The sequence below is a fragment of the Pan paniscus genome, chromosome 13 (assembly GCF_029289425.2).
Source record: "Pan paniscus chromosome 13, NHGRI_mPanPan1-v2.0_pri, whole genome shotgun sequence".
In the NCBI taxonomy this organism is placed as follows: domain Eukaryota; kingdom Metazoa; phylum Chordata; class Mammalia; order Primates; family Hominidae; genus Pan; species Pan paniscus.
The window spans coordinates 102,913,416-102,930,794 of record NC_073262.2 but is presented as its reverse complement, the minus strand read 5'-3'; the positions used below and the strand labels follow the sequence as shown (position 1 = coordinate 102,930,794).

Here is a 17,379-nt window from a genome sequence, read left to right as displayed (position 1 = left end):
AAATGAATACAAAAGGAGTCTTGATCATTTTGCCTGTCTAAATGAGCACATTAAACTAAGTTGATTCTTAGAAAATTATTTAATATTTTCAGGGATTAAAGAAAGAAAATTGCCAATTAATACAGTCTTTCCCCAGATGTTCAGTTTTTACTAACGTCTTTAGCTATTCTCTGCATTCAAGTGATTGTATTTTTATGCAAATTATCTTTTGGGGCTAGTCTCTAGTTTGTGTGTCTCTCTGTGTGTGTGCGTATTTAAAGCCACACAGATACAGAATTTGACATGTTTTCTGCCACACAGATACAGATTTGACATGTTTTCTGTTCTGCTGCTCCATACAATAGGTTTTAACACAGCTTGAGCTTATTCCAAAACTCTAATTAGAAACTGCAGTATTTGCCTTGTCCAAATAGAAACCCATTCCCAAAGTTGATTTTTCCCCAGTTAAAATTCAACAAAGAATATCATACACAGATATTTTTAAACACGACAGTTACTAGATAAAACTGCCCTATCTAACAACACATTGCTTTCTGGTTAAGCAACACAATTTCATAAGGCCTATGAAATACTTTATCCAGACGGCCACTCTATTTTCAGGGTATTGGTTGTATTATTTGAAGTCTTTTTTTTTTTTTCAGAGTGAGGAGATTTCTGACTTCCTGTCCTTTTCCTTGCTATATTACATACATCTGCTTAAACTCTGGAAAACAGTACCAATCAAAGTGGTGCTGAATCCTTCCTTTAAGACAAACTAAAACGATGTTAAAAAGGTTACACGACCTTACTATTTCAAGTACTGGTATAAAACCACTTTCTCTGCACAGGTTCTAAAATTTCAGAGTCGTTTGTCTTAAAGTCTGTCGGCTTGTGAGGGGGCTGGTACATATTTTAATATTTAAATTTCAAAAAATAAGCAATGAGACTGTGTTTGAAGTTCAAGGGTTTTCACTAGTTCTCAAGCTACAAACCCTGTAATATAGCCAAAAGAAAACGTACAGAAAGAATCTTTCACGAAAAGTGTCAGGTCTCCAAAACCCCGACATCTGCTAAAACCAGGATTGCGGGGGGGATGAGAAGCTCGTGAAGTTCAAAAACACACCAACCCCGCGGGAACACGAAACCTCCACTCGCGAAGACGCGACGCTTCCGCCGCATCCCCGCGCAGGTGAAGACTCGGCCCTTCAGCCCCGCGTGTGCGGCAGCATGATATTCAGAGTGCGCCGGCGTCCAGCGGGAGCGCATCCTACGACAGCCCCGTCTCCCGCTCGGGTCCGCAGCCCGCGGACTCCGGGGTCCCCCCGCCCAAATGCGGCGGCGCGACCGCTTCGTCCCGCGGCCAGGGCGCTCCGCGTCTGCTCCGGCCACCCCCGCCCGCCCGCGCAGCGCGGACGCCAACGCATCCCACTCCCGCTGGGCGCCAGGGGCGCGGGGTTCCGTGGGGCCGCGGCCCCCGCACCCGGCTGGGATCCGAGGGCGGGGTGGTCGCGGCTGACGTGGGCTTTGCGGCTCCGGGCCAGAGAGCAGCTTGGGGGGCGGTGGGTCTCTTTCCGGCTTGGGAGGGAATGGGGGCGCCCGCGCGGGAGGACGGCAGGCGAGAGACGGCGGCCGCGGGCGATTCAGATCCGGGGCGGGCGGGTCCACGTCGGAGCGCGGCGGCCACACGCTCGCCCGGGGAGCGCCACTGTGCGTCCCAGCCGGCGCCTCCTCCCGCTTGCCCGCGCCGGCCGGAGGAAGGACGGCGACCTTCGCGTCCGGTCCGCGCCACCAGCCCGCCTCGGCGCCGAGCGCGGGCCACACCCAGCGCCCCGGGAGGCGGCGGAGGCTGGGCGGCCCGGGCTGCGGAATGCTCGGCCCAGCCGAGTCTCCGTCCCGGCCGCGCAGGCCCCGCCGCGTCCGCCCGCGCCCTGCATCCCCAGCCGGCCCGGCGTGGAGGGGGTCCCGGGCTTACCTCTGTGTCGAGCGCCGGCTCCTCCGTCCCGGGCCGGAGCCGGGGCCCGGGGGCGCGGTCGCCAGGGGAGGCGCCGCGGCGGTGGCGGCCCCTGCGGCTCGGAGGGCGGGCCGAGCGGGAGCCGCTGCCTGGGCCGCGCGCCGTCCGGAGCTCGCCCCGCGCTGCCGGCGCTTGCAGTGGAGGGCGCAGCCAGCTCGGCCCCCGGGCTGGATTCCTTCACTGACACAACTCCGGCTCGGCCGCCCCACGCAGGGACACTCCCGCCCCTCGCAGGCTGCCCCCGCCCGCCGGCCCGCCCGCCTTCCCCTCGGTGTCACTCACCAGGAGCACACACCCCAGCCGGCGCCCCTCGCTCCCGCTCGCACACACAGCGCTGCTCACGCCTCTCTCGGGTTTTGTATCCGCTCACACGCACGTTCTGACACAGATCTCGTCCCTCCACACGCCCTCCCTAGCTCCTTTCCCACCCCACTTTCTAGAAGAATCCCCGTACAGCTTCCGCACTTTGCTTGCTTGCTCCAGACCGACCTCCTCGCCTTTCCCCAAACCTCCACTTCACCGAAACTCCCCTTGTTAATGAAAGATTTTGTCACAATCCGCACGTGTTGCAAGAGAATCATCTTCTCCTACCCGAGAAAATGAACTTTGCTCCCCCAGCACTGTCTGCAAATACGAGATGTTTTTCCTTTTAGAAGGTAGTAATGCTTTCTGGAGAGGATCCAAGCTCAAAATGTAAACAAAGATAGCCCATTCGAAAATGACCTGAAAAATCAGGCGCGGAAAAAGTGCTGGAGCTCGGGTCAGCCCTTGGAAACCCGACCAACCCTGGGTGTTCCGCCTCCTCCTCTGCGCTGCGGGTCTGCACACTGGGCTCCAAACGTGTGTGTAATAAGCAAGTTACACATGGGCATCGTGGGCTTCAGCCGTGGGTTTCTGCCTGGGAGTACAGTAGTCGGGAGAGTAAAAGCAGTTTCTCAATCATTATTCATGATGGAAGCACTTCAGATAACACTCCTCTTCCAGAGGCAGTAGAGTGAAATGCAGGCAGCTCTCCAATTCAGGTTTTATTTATTTATTTATTTATTTATTTATTTATTTAGAAGGGTGACTTCTTAGCTTCCTTTTTTTTTTTTTTTTTTTTTTTGGCAATACCAATAACTGTTTCTGAGTGGCTCCTTGGCTGTCAAGCTCCTTACAAATATCAGACCAGAGTTGGTTATGCCTCTCCAGCTCCAGACTCTAATGGGCCTCCGAGGGCACTGCAGAATCATACATAATCCGATGTTCAGGAATTCATAATTTGAAATAAAATACAAACACCTTTCGGATAAAGTTCAAATCTGCTAACATAATGTGGCCCTGTTGACAACGCACTGCTGAAATAAAGAGAGGAGCTAAAACGAAAGGAATTCATTTTCTTATGTGACTTGGAGTGGTTCTTGCTACCTTATAGTCGCCTTGGATTGGTGTGTGGATCATATAATTTATTTAACAGACATTAGCAAGTGCTTTATAAGTACTAGCTCATTTAATCCTTCGAAGAACCCCATCAGGTAGGTACTACTTTTGTCCTGTTTTACAGATAAACTGAGGGCTGGGCCCAGTGGCTCACACCTGTAATCCCAACACTTTCGGAGACCGAGGTGGGCAAATCTCTTGAGCCCTGGAGATCAAGACCAGCCTGGGCAACATAGTGAAACTCCATCCCTCCAAAACAAAAAAACAAATAATAATAATTGGCCGGGCGTGGTGGTGCACGCCTGTAGTCCCAGCTACTCAGGAGGCTGAGGTGGGAGGATTACCTGAACCAGGTAGGCTAAGGTTGCAGTGAGCCAGGATCACACCCCTGCGCTCTAGTGTGGGCAACAGAGCCAGAGCCTTTAAAAGAAAAGAAAGAAAGAAACTGAGGCACAGAGAGGTGAAATAAGTTGCCTAAGTTTTTAGCTAGTAAGTGGTAAAGGAAGAATTTGAACCTAGACCGTTGGACCCTGCCTGTGCTACAGAGAGGAAAGCTTGCTTCTAGAAGCCATACCGCACATAAAGAACAAACATCCTATTGCTTATTAAATTTAGGTGTAATAAGTAACTTGTAGCCATTTGACTTGAAATTTGATGCACTTCTTAGGTCCTCTGGCTAAATAATTTATTTATGTTTTTGGGAGGTTTCCTCCATAATTAGAATTCCAAAATGAATAATAAACAACACTTTTCCTAGGAAGGGCTTTGGAAATAACATTGAACTCAGTCTTCATTCTTTTCTTCCACCACTTCATAATCTTCCCATGACTCCAAATCTAACTTGCTTAGTGAAGTCTGACAGAAAAAAATGCCTTCAAGAACTGAATATGACCAGAGGGAAGAAAGGGTTTTAAGAAGACCATATACCGCCTTTCTAATCGAAGGCTGCTTCTTTTAGTAAGTACTGTAGGTAGGAGCTATAAGAATAAATGCTGTATGTGTTGAGAGCAAAGATGTTAAAGCAGTGAATCAATGAAAAAATAGAGACTAGGCAGGTAGGAGTAGCCACTGTACCACAGACTAGGCTAAAACTAATTCTCTACTGTGAGTGGAGGCCTAGCGCATGAAAAGACAAGTATAGAATAACTTCGAAGAAAACAATTGTATATTTCAAGAGTTAGCTAAGGGGCCCAGCACCCCCCCAAAAAAATCAGAGTTTTAAAAGTTTTAGAGACAGTGAATTTCAAATCAAACTTGAACCTTTTGCTGTTCAAATTAATTTCTTCTGGAAATAATGAAAACTTCTGTTTCTGTTAGAGAGGATTTAATATGCTTATTGAAACATGTAAAAGCTTCTTGCACATCATATAACTAACAAAGCATTATTTTTCTGAATTAGGCATAAATGATTTTTAAAATATGCATTACATTCCTATTATTATAGGGAGATAGAAAAGTCTGAAGAAATAAAATATGAATAAGATATATGTTGGTGTTTTCACCAGATGGTCAAAGTTTATTTGAAAAATTACATTGTTTGAAATCTTGATCTGTGTAATGCTAGTTTGACAGTATTGTTCAAAATGATTCTCTGTGATTACAATCCAGAGATTGAATCGCATTTTACTATTTTCTAAACTAAATAGAAATGTGAAGATCTTTTCTTAAGCAAACAAAACAAGAACCATAAGAGCAGATGTTTTCTGAGGGATGAACAAAGTATGTTCGTTTATATTTTTTAACATTTACGTGTAGATATTTTTAATCTGTGCGTACTGCTTTCCTCCACATTGTCACCTACACTCTTTATTCAGGGTGCTTAATTGTAAGCCTGGAGAAACAATGCCATATCCTTCAATAAAGATGACTCTCTTCTTGCAGTATTGATTTTTGCAAAATGCCGTATTCCCCGCTTGCCACCCTTAGATTGTACCAGGCTCCTGATTCTCTAGGCATGATCGTTCAGAGCAGGGCTCACATTTGTGGATATAGCTCAGATCCTGGAAACCTGTTTCAGGCCATGATCAGTTGTGACTCTGTTAGGATTTTGATATCTGAATAAGTAGTGGGGACAGAGAGGAATTTTAGTTGCTAGACTCCAGATCACTAGGCAATATTCAAACTTATTGGGGAGGGCATCTACCATCTAGGATCTTGGACTTTGTGTGCAGTGAATGAATGGAATCTGGGTTATCTCCCATAGGAAGGGGATGAATATGTGTTCTGTGTTTGTTAGTGTGCAATCCAGTAGGGCTGTTCACAAATATTCCAGCTCTGCTGCCTTTGAAGCACATGATAAGATTGTACTTCCCCACCTGACTAAAGTATAGTATAGCCCTGCGAGTTGCTTCAGCCAATGAAAGGTGGCCGGAAGTGATGAGTATAACTTTGAGTCAGAAGTTAAGAGTTGGGACTTCAGTCACCGCATTCTTTTCTTCCTAGTGCTGCAACATCAAGGTGCGTGGTGGTGACTGCTTCATCAGACTGGAGTGAATGACAACAATGAGCAATGCCATCCCTGCTGAGCATTAGTGGACATGTAGTATGATCAAGAAATAAGCCTTTTTTGTTCTAAGCAACTGAGATTTGATGGTTGGTTGTTTCTGCACTGTAATCTAGCCTATTCTGTTTAAAAATAGGAAGGAAGAAAGAAACAGATAATTGCAGGGAACACCTTGGCAGAATATGGCTAATTATTCCCTTTCCTCCTCAGCGCACAATAAATTCACATTTCCTAGCCTCCCAAATTGTTAGGTGAAGCCGGGGACTGAATTCTGGCCAATGGAATGTAGGCGAAAGTGTTGTACTCCCCTTCCAGGCCTCATCCATGGAAAGCCTCCCACATGATCTCTCGTCCCCATATGCCATGTGGAAACTAAGGACCCTGAGACTTCAAAGCAGAAGTCAGGAAACTTTTTCTATAAAGGGCCAAATAGTAAATATTTTAGGCTTTGTGGATCATATAGTCTCTATCAATACTGCTCAACTCTGCTGTTTTATGGAAAGCAGCCATAGGCACTATGCAAACAAATAAGTATGGCTATGTTCCAATAATACTTTATTTACAAAAACAGGCAGTGGGCTGCGTGTGGCCTATGGGTTGTAATTTGCTGACCCCTTATCAAGAGGAGGGTAGAGCTAGGATGGAAGGAGCCTGGGTCTCTGAGTCACCCTGTCACTATTTCTTATAGACACTCACAAACACCTGATATTAAAACATTTAATATAAACATTTAATATACCTGTGTCTGCTTGTTGAACACCCACAGTTGTTATCTGAACACCCACAATTGTTATCTGAGTAAAAAAAAAATCCTTCTGTTGAATGAAGCATGACTAATACACTGTCTTAGCTCATATTCCAGAAAAAATTCCAGATGGATTAATAATCTAAACATAAAAAACTGTAAAAGACTAAAAGAAAATATAGGAGACTTTTACAATATTTATAATATTTATAATCAAAGGCTGCTTCTTAGTAAGTACTGTAGGTAGGAGCTATAAGGGCTCCTTATAAGAGCTTTATAATACTAATTAGAAATATCATGAAAAAATTTCACAAGCTATAACAGAAAAAAATTAAACAGAGAAGACTATAAAAATTTAACATTTCTATCAAGTGAAGGGTACCATAAACAATGTTACCTAAGGGGAGAAAATACATGCAACATGTATACACAACAGGAAAGGGTTAATATGGGTAATACAGACAACTTCTTGAAATCAGTATGAAACAAGAGAAGCAGCAAAATAAGAAAATGGACAAAGAAAGTAGACAATTCTCAAAAGAAGGACTATGTGCTAATAAGCATATGAAAACATACCCAACTTCATCAATGATGATAGCATAAATAAAAACAAGATAGCATCTGTTATTTGTCAGATTGGCAAAAATATGTTTTACTATCAGGTGTTTGCGTCTATAAGAAATAGGAACTTTCATCCTTAGTGACTGGAGTGTGAATTAATAAACATTTTTGGAAAGTAATTTGCAGAACCTATAGATATTAAAAATGCATGTATCCTTTAATCACACTTTTCCACTACAAGTGATCTCATCTACAGAAATATTAAGTGTGCAAAAACATATTTACAGATATGCCGATTGTAATATTATTTGTAAGGGCCAAAAAAATTTGGACCACATTCCACGTTTATAAATAGAGGAATGGTTCATCTACTTCTCTATTTGGGCACATCTACACTGTAGAAAAATAAATAGCTGTTTAAAAATGAGGGAGCTATGTATGTGTTGACATGGAAGAGTGTCCATGATATATTTTTGAGTGATAAGAGCAAGTCAGAACACTGTGTACAGTATGAGCTCTAAACAGCAAGGGGGCAGGGCGGGGAGGATGGAAATTCCTGTCTCTTGAAGGATACTCACACTGTTGACCCTGGTAACCCTTTGACCCTTAGGGTGATGGTGAAAGGGGTGAAACCTGCCCTTTCAACTTTGTGCACTTCTTTATCATTATAATTTTTTAAAAAGTAAAAAGATGGAAGGCAACAGAAACTAAAAGAAAAACCCATCATGGACACTGGCCAATGTCAAGCAGTTGAGGGATGGATAGGCAGAGAAACAAAGACTTGTTGAAGACCTGCCGAGGCAAATCCAAAGGGATGACTCACTCCCTTGGTGTTCTGGTGCAGCAGATCAAGTTGTTATGACCTGAGACCAGGGCTCAGCTTGGAAATTTTCCAGAAAAGATGAAGACTTGGGGTGAGAAGAGAAAGTATAACCTTGCTGGCCTGAGGGTAAAACATGTTGGAAAGAAGAAACCCAAACAATGCACTTTGGCTGAACTTTTTCAGTCTATACAGGAACTAAATATTAGGTTATCTTTTCATTGTTTCAGGCATTTTTTATGTTCAAACCTTCTGTCCTCAGAAGAGTTGCCTGAAATGAACATGTACCTAATAGAGGGGTTTTTTCTTTGTTTGTTTGTTTTACAGGTTTCATGTCACTGTGTATTCTAGGAAGATAATTTTAGGTTCAGATTGTGCCAACAGAAAGACAAATGGAACCAGTTGTGTATTCTAAGTGAACAGGCTATCACTCATTCAGGATGCATGCATTTGTTCTCTGATGTGTACAGATGATCCTTGAGCAACATGGATTTGAACTGTGCGGGTCCACTTACATGTGGATTTTTTTCAGTAACATTTACATCTAATGTGCCTGCCTCTTCTGCCTCTTCTTTCACTTCCTCCACCTATTCTGCCTCTGCCACCCCGACAGCAAGACCAGCCCTCCTCTTCCTCCTCCTCCTCAATCAACTCAATATGAAGACAGTAAGGATGAAGACCTTTATGGTGATCCACTTCCACTTAGTGAATAAAAAATATTTTTTCTCTTATAATAATTTTTAATAACATTTTTTCTCTGCCTTTATTGTAAAAATACAGTATATAATACATATAACACAACTAATCTACTGTTTACATTATTAGTAAGCCCTACAGTTAATAGTAGGCTATTAATAGTTAAGTTTTTGGGAGTCAAAAGTTATACTCAGATTTTTGACTGCATGGGGGTCAACACTTCTAACTCTCACAGTGTTCAATGGTGAACTGTATTAGCATCTTCCGTTTGCCAAGAGCAGTTTTTTTCTCAAATCTGATTACCAGTGAGATAGAAAATCTTGCATGTTTATTAACCATTTGTTTTAAGTAATGTCATGTCGATCTGTTATTTAACACAAAGTTTATTTTTATTGAATTTAGCTTGTACTCTAAAATTATCTACAATAGTATATATTATTTACCTTATAAGCAAAGGACTACTGGTGTTGTTTCTGGATGTCACACTGGGGAGGTTTAATGGGTCTTGTCATAGACTCAAATTCAGTATTTAAAGAGAAACCTTTGAATTCATCTGGGTCACAGCATAAGAACAAGCTGCAGGCAGATGCAGGCATGTTTCTGGTTAGTCGTGCTCTGACTGCTTTTGCCCAAATTTTCCCAAATGTGGGACTGGCCTTGCCTAGTGTGGTATCTGAAGCTTGGGATATGCTTGTGACACTGAGATGGCATATTAGTTTGCTAGGGATGTTGTAATAAAAACCCACAAACTGAGTGGCTTAAACAATAGGAATATATTGTCTTACAGTTCTGGAGGCTGAAAGTTGTCTCACAGTTCTGGAGGCTGAAAATACGGGCAGGGTTGGTTTGTTCTGAGAACTGTGAAGGAAAGGTCTCTCATAGCTTACAGATGCCCATGTTCTCCCTGTGTCTATTCACATCATCTTCCCTCTACATATGTCTGTCTCTATGTCCAAATTTCCCCCTTTTCATAGGACATCAGTTATATTGAATTAGGGCCCACCCCAAGGACCTCATTTTAAAGACCCTATCTCCAAATAAGTTCATTCTGAAGTACTAGGGGTTAGAACTCCAACAGATCTTTTTTGGGATGGCACAATTCAGCCATTAACAGATGGCATAATAATTAATTGTAAAAGTGGGATTAGAGCCAGGGCTTCTGAATGGCTCCCTAGCATTCTTGATCAGACTATATTACCTCTACATTCCAGGGTCTCTTCGCTGCTCCTTTCCCCATGTTCCTATTGATTCCTGTGCGTTGCTCTATCACAATAACTAGGTAACTGTATATTGGCCTCCCTTGTGGGACTTATGCGCTCCCTGAGCAGGGACTGTGTTCTTTGGTCCTGGTGTCTAGCACAGTGACTGGCCCAGAAAAAGTGAATGAACGGATAGTGATATAATAGGTGTTTTTTAAAAATATTCCCACTGTCATTTGTCTTCCTGATTGCACAACTAAATGTGAGTCTAGACTCACCCCTGTGACACAAAATGACATGCAACTTGAAACTTAAAAAAATACTTATTAAAATACTTATTATATACATTGTGGTGCATTGTAGGCAGCAGCTTTTAAATAAGAAGGTGGAATAAGAAAGTCCAAGACAGAGAGAAAGGATCTTTATATTCAGCTTCTTCATAAATGAAGCCAGTTCAGCCAAAGGATATTGCGCTCTACTTACGCTAGTAATGAACTTTAGATTTAAAGTCTAAGTTAAAAATTACTGTTAGAGAAAGTGAAAATACTTTTGTGGAGATTATTCTGTGGCTAACAAATAGGATTCATGGGGAAGGCCTATGGGAGCTGTGTGTTTGTAAAACCTGCAGAAGACAAGTCAGGAGGGCAACTTAATAACAGTTCAAGCGAAAACACGGATGTTTATGAGTGAGCTCTTCTGTCTCCGCTGAAGACAGAACGAGAATAGTTTATGCTACCACATGCACGGGTTCAGTTGACTATGAGGTAAGAATTTCCCAGTAGAATATTAAATATCAGGATGGCTTGAATTCCAATGCAAGCTGTGGTTTTACATCTTTCTACCATTTAAATGAAATCTCCTAAAAGATATTGAGCCAACCTCTTTCACACTTACTAGCCCAAGACCGTGGAAAAGTTACATCATTTCTATTGAGGGTCAGTTTCCTTACTCATAAAATGGGCTTAATGATAAGGTTAGAGGAGATTGCATATACAGCCTGTAGCACAGTTCCTGGTACAATAAAACTGCTTCAAAAATAATATCAAGGATGAAGATGAAAGCAAATGTTCATTAATTATTTACTACATGCTAACCACCGTTCTGAGCATTTAATGTGTTTTTTCATTTTAATTTCACAGTCATCGTGTGAGGTAGATGCTTTTATTTCCACTTTACAGATGAGAAAACTAAGGCACAGAGAGATTAAGCAATTTGCCCCAAATCACAGGGCTAAGTGGCAAAGTTCTAATACGACCCAATTAGTCTGCCTCCACAGCATGTGCTCTAGTCTATAATATTAGCAACCGCTACATGTTTTTAAACAAAGAAATATTAGCTTCTTAATGTAATCAAAAATTGGCATAGTCTAGTGGTTCCCAGGCTTTCATAATCTTTTTTATTATTTTTTCTTCCATGAGTTGAATGATTTTGTTTACTAAAATACTGTAATTATAAGTAATAATTAATTCATTTTTCATTGTTATTAATTGAAGACACGTGGAACGGAGGTCCTGATCAATAAGAGGTAATGGCATGATGTGAATTGATACAATTCCTGTCAAAGGCAAAGCATCTTGACATTTTGGTTGGCTCATGCAGCTTGATTATTGCACAGCTTGCACCAGGCTTTCTGAAATACCTATAATCATTAATTGGTCATCTTTCACCCAATATTAACTTCACAGAAGTTAATATTCTGTGATGAGTCATCTCTGATGTTGATCAATAAATTCCCTCTACTGAAATAACCAGGATGTAGGTTTTTCCCCAGCAAATGATTCCTCCATATGATTACATGTGTTCTGAAGGCAGACAGATGGACTACATTAGCAGTTCTCAAACAGCGTGGTCAGCAGTCTTGGAAAAGTCTTTAGGGTCCAGGATGTATTTTCAAAATATATATTCCATTATGAAATGTTGAATCACTGGCTATAGCTGAGTGTGGAAGGGTTATCTGTAAGCTGGAGGCTAAGGTAGGCTGAAGAGATAAGGATCTGGGATGAGAAGTGTCGTGTGGGTGTGTGTGTGTGTGTGTGTGCGCGCGCGCGCATTCAGGGGGTAATGACGGGGTGAAACAAGCAATGGCGTGCTGGTAGACACTCTTTCGGGAAAAAAGAAAGCCCTGATTAATAGTGTTTGCCAATTTCCATGTGGTACATACTCCCACCATGGCTAATTTCAAGCTACCAACACTTTAACAAGTTATATTTTTATAATTATTTTGTTTTTAACAAACAGCTCTCCCAAGCCAATACAAGCCTGCTCTAACGAACCACTAGAAGTAAACAAACTTGTTTATCGTCAATCTCAGGGTAAAGCCTGGAAATGCTACTAATGAAAATAGGTGTCTGATAGACCAAGTGAAGGAGAAAGTCAAGAAAACATAATTTCAAGAGGACTTTGAAGACTGAAGACTTACAGTCAGAAAATGATTCTGAGGCAAGAAGTCTACCAAGCGGAGAAATGTATGAAGGTTGCAATCCAGTTATCAAGTTGAGAATGAAAATCTTAAGTACAGGGTGTATTCTAGAAATCATGACTGAATGACAAGGGAGGAGAAGAGAGGAAGATGCTGCAGTTCAAGCAGGGTAAGGAGCTCTTGTCCAGGAGTAGATGTGTTTCAACCAGATGAACTAATGACTAATTGTCCTGGCCCCTTTTCCACACTTACCTCTTGTGTAATATGCTTATCTCCCCCTCCCCAGGGGAACTGTAAGCATCTTTGGCAGTACTAGAAAGTACTGTTTACCAGGAATTAATAGACAAAGTAATCTGAGCCTGGTGTCAACAGCCTGGAAGGTCAATAAGGAGAAATCAAGCAATTGAACAATTATGTCGATAAACATAGCAATAGAAACATTTGAAGCTGACTGTATTTGGAGGCCCAGGTGAGTGGTCAGCAGGCAGGCGGATGTAGAGAAGTCTATCAGGAGATATCAAGTCAGAGAGATAAGACAGGACACTGGTTCAGGGAAAGAAGGAGGATATAATGAAAATGGCAAGTTTCTAAGCTGAATAATTCTGTTAGAGGCTGCTAGTTCCCCACCCAAAATCTACTGTTTCCTTTTTACTTAGAAGCCTGGTTTCATTCTGTTAGCACAGCAAAGTTTGGCCATATGACTAATTTTTAGCCAATGAAATACAAGTGTAAGTTTCTAGATGGAAATCTCTGGAAAGTTCTGTAAAAATAGGACAAATGACTGCTTTATGCCTTTTGCCTGCCTTCCCCCTTTCTCCAGTTTTTTCCTTGGAAGACAACCCTGATGGCTGGAGCTTCAACAGACAATTTGGGCCAGGAGGCAAGCTTGAAAATGAAAACAAAGGCCAGGAGTGGTGGCTTACACCTGTAATCCCAGTGCTTTGGGAGACTGAGGCAGGAGGATCACTTGAGGCCAGGTTACAAAAAGTTAAATTAAATTAGTTGGGTATGGTGGTGTGCACCTCTGGTCCTAGCCACTCAGGAGGCTGAGGCAAGAGGATTGCTTGCAGGAGTTCGAGGCTATAATGAGCTGTGATTGCAGCACTACACTCCAGCCTGGGTGACAGAGCGAGACCCTGACAAGAGAGAAAGAAAGAAAGAGGGAGGGAGAGAAAGAAAGGAAAGAATGGGAGGAAGGGAGGAAGGAAGGAAGGAAGGAAGGAAGGGAGGGAGAAAATAGAAACCAGTGCTAAGGCTGGTGTTCCAGTAAGAACCCATCTTGGTCTCTGACTACTGAGGAGCCATTGAACAGTCTGGGACTATCTACTTTGGATGCTTTTTATGTGACAGAAAAACTTTTATTTAAACCACTGTTATTTCCTACTTTGGTTACAAGCAGCCAATTGGAATTCCTGTCTGATGTAGCCAGGTAACAAATCAGGCACTGAGGAATAGGAAGCAGAGAAGGGGATTATGTTTCAAGAATTCTAGTACAAGACAGGGAAAAAGAAAGAAGCCTAGTTGCTAGGACCAGAACATAAGATGAAAACCAGACTAGCAACACTCCTCAAAGCCTAGTTCACTGAAAGAGAGAGCTACTCAAATCCAAATCCAAAACGCTTCCACCAGCATTCTCTTTTCCCAATAAGCCACAGGCAGAACAGCCATGGCCTACAGAAAGCAGCCAAATGCCTGCAGCTGTGAGCAGGTGTAAGATGGCTGTAAGGGCCATCTCAGGGGAGGGGACCAGGTAGGTCATTATATCAAAGAGCGAATGAACTGCATCTGCAGCCATGGACATAAAGGAGCAAAGATTTCGGAGATATTTTAGTGTCATTCTCATTGGGGAAATTAATAGCATCTGGCTAAGAAGCCTGGTGATCATACTCTAGGCCCTTCCTGTTCTAGCACTCTAAACTTCCCCCTCCTATCAGGACCAGATTCCTGGGTGCATGAAGATGACAGGAGAGGAAAGAGTGTAAAGAAGTGGAAGTGGTAGACAGGGACCACTCTTTCTGGCAACTTGAAGGGGAGAGGTGGAACTGGAAAGGAATAAGGGGCTCAGGGACTTGAGTGAAGGAGAAAGAGGATAATGGAGCGATGACTGCCATTCATTTTGATCAAAATTAGGAGACTATGATTGTGTTCACATGGGGGAAAAGAGAGCAGAGAATTGAGAGACAGAAGTCTAGACACATGAACATCATCTTTTCAATGCTCTGGTGTGCTGTAATGTCCTGTCTGAGAAGGAATAATTCAAATATCCAACTGTTTCTTTTCTGCTTCCTTTACAATAACCAACATGCAAAGCAAGAATATTAGTGTACCAGTGTTTGGCTTCCTCAATGCAGTGACACAAAAAGGGCTCTCACCAAGGCCACTGGAGACATAATTGCTAAATTCGATTGACACTGTTCACTCCTTATCTTTGGCATCCCTCCTGAGTCATTTGACACTGTCCTCCTTTTGAGAACGCTCTACTCCTTGTGCTGCTGCTCTGAGTTCTCATCCAAACTTTCCGCTTATTTCTTTTCAGTCTCAGACTGGCTTATCTTCCCTCTCCTGCCTCTTGAATGTTGGTGTTTCTAGTGTCTGTCCTCAGTTCTTTCCACTTCTCAATCTAGAATCTATTTCTAGGCATATCTTTCATGCAAGTTATTTCATTAACTCTGTATCCCTGTAACTCTAATGTCTATATTTTCAGATCAAGAATCTGTCCTGAGCTCTAAACTTCTATATCCTAAATCTACACACACACAGCTCCCGTCCCACAAGTCCAAAATTTGAGCCCTCCGAACTCTGAAAGCCTTTGAAGGTTAGGAGTTACATCTCATATCTTCTTAAAAAATAGCTTCAGTGCTTGGGAACATTCAGGAAATATTGTCAAATGACAACATGGCTGGATATTTTCAAAAAATATATACTTAAATTTCATTTATTTAATATTTTATAGAAGTATAATTGACTAACAATAAATTGCACATATTTAAAGTGTACAATTGCATACGTGTTGACATATATATATGCCTTTTAAACTTTCATCACAGTCAAGATAGGGAACATAGTTATAACCCCTAAAAGTTTTCTCTTTGTGTCCCTTTGTAATCCCATCCTCATTTACTTCCCTCCCGATCCGGAGACCTTCCCTCACCCAACATTCTGCCAGGTAACCACTGATCTAGTTTCTGTCAGGGTAGATTAATTTCAATTTTATAAAATTTTGTATAAATGGACTCATTTTATATATTCTTTTTGGGGAGGGGACTGGCTTCTTTTACTCTGCATAATTATTTTAAGAATTATCCACATTGCTTTAGGTATCAATAGTTCATTCCTTTTTATTGCTAAGTAGTATGCTATTGTAATGGCATACCACAGTTTATTTATTCATTCGCCTGTGGATGGAGACATGTGTTGTTTCCAGTTTTTAGCTATTATAAACAAAGCTGCTGTATCTGCAGAAAAGTCTTTGTGGGAACATATGCTTTCCCTTTGCTTGGGTAAATTAAGAATGGAATGATTGGATTATATGGTAGGTATGTGTTTAACTTTATAAGAAACTTTTTCCACAGTTCAACTATTTTACATTCGCACGGCATTCTATGAGCATTTTGTTCCTCTACATCCTCACCGACACTTGATATGGTCAGTCATTTTAATCATTCTAAATAGGTGTAAAGTGGTAACTCATAGAAGCTTTAATTAGCATTTTCCTAGTGACTAATTACTAATTATGCTGAGGATATTTCTATATGCTTAAATGTCATTCGTATTTAACTCTGAATTGGTACATTAGAGAATCTTCAGGGTTATTCATGAACCATGTTTTCTGTATAAATATCTTCTCTGGTGAAATGTCTGTTCATTTCTTTTGCCCATTTAAAAAATGTGTTATTTTCTTATTACTGAGTTTTGAGAGTTCTTTATATATTCAGAATACAGGTTTTCTATCAGATATATGATTTATGAATATTTTCTCCCAGTCTGTGGCTTGTGTGTTCATTCTTTTAACTGTGTCTTTTGAAAAGCAGAAGTTTTAAATTTTAATGAAGTCAAATTTGTTCTTTTATGGATTGTGCTTTTGGTATCTTATCCAAGAAATCCTTGCCAACCAAAGGTCACAAATACTTTCTTCTATGTTTGTTTCCAGATATTTTATAATTTAAATTTTATATTTAGGTCTACAATCCATTTTGAGTTATGTTTTATATATGGTAGCAGTTATGAAGTGTTTTTTTGTATATGGAGATTTGTTGAAACATATATTTTAAAAATTATAAGAAAGTCTCTTCTTGTTGTGAATAGGTGGAGGCTTTACTTTAAAATTTTTAAAGATTAATATGCCAACAGCCCAAACGAATTGCTTGCCTAATTCTTTTTTGTTTTTGTTTTTGTTTTTTTGAGACGGAGTCTCGCTCTGTCGCCCAGGCTGGAGTGTAGTGGCACGATCTCGGCTCACCGCAAGCTCCGCCTCCCAGGTCTACGCCATTCTCCTGCCTCAGCCCCCCTAGTAGCTGGGACTATAGGTGCCCGCCACCACGCCCGGCTAATTTTTTTTTTTTTTTTTTTGTATTTTTAGTAGAGACGGGGTTTCACCGTGTTAGGCAGAATGGTCTCCATCTCCTGACCTCGTGATCCACCCGCCTCGGCCTCACAAAGTGCTCAGATTACAGGCGTGAGCCACCGCGCCCGGCCACCTAATTCTTAAAAATACATTCTTTACTTATTCTAATTTTGAAGTGTCTCATTAACTTTCTTATTTTTATAGTAGAGGAATAAATCAACACCTTTGCTTTTCTGCTCCGATGGTTTACTGTCTTATCCAATTTGAGTTCTATAAGCTTGCTTTGATCCAGATAGTTCCTGGGCCTTCAGTAGGGTTGTGGGGAGGAGGAATGGGAGGCAGGGTAGGTATGAACTATGGATGAACGTGCCTAATTGACACCTTAGAATGCTCCTAACTCTAAATTCATACATTAGGGAAAATTCAGGGTTATTTCATGAAGCATCTTTTCTGTATAAATTTT

At 41.7% G+C, this 17,379-nt stretch overlaps 1 protein-coding gene across 9 annotated transcripts in view; it reads right to left on the bottom strand.

The window, feature by feature from the left end:
- Positions 1–2,814, bottom strand: part of SPATS2L (spermatogenesis associated serine rich 2 like) — a 173,312-nt gene extending 170,498 nt beyond the window's left edge. For 2 of the 9 annotated variants that reach the window (XM_003820717.6, XM_055108937.2), the window contains exon 1: positions 2,582–2,814. The gene's annotated coding sequence lies outside the window, so the exon portion shown is untranslated. Of the gene's footprint in view, positions 1–999; positions 1,018–1,106; positions 1,125–1,951; positions 2,222–2,272; positions 2,355–2,581 lie in introns of those variants that run through there. The other 7 variants (XM_003820714.5, XM_063595514.1, XM_063595513.1 and 4 more) reach the window with 6 other exon arrangements.
- Between the last annotated feature and the right edge of the window lie 14,565 nt (positions 2,815–17,379).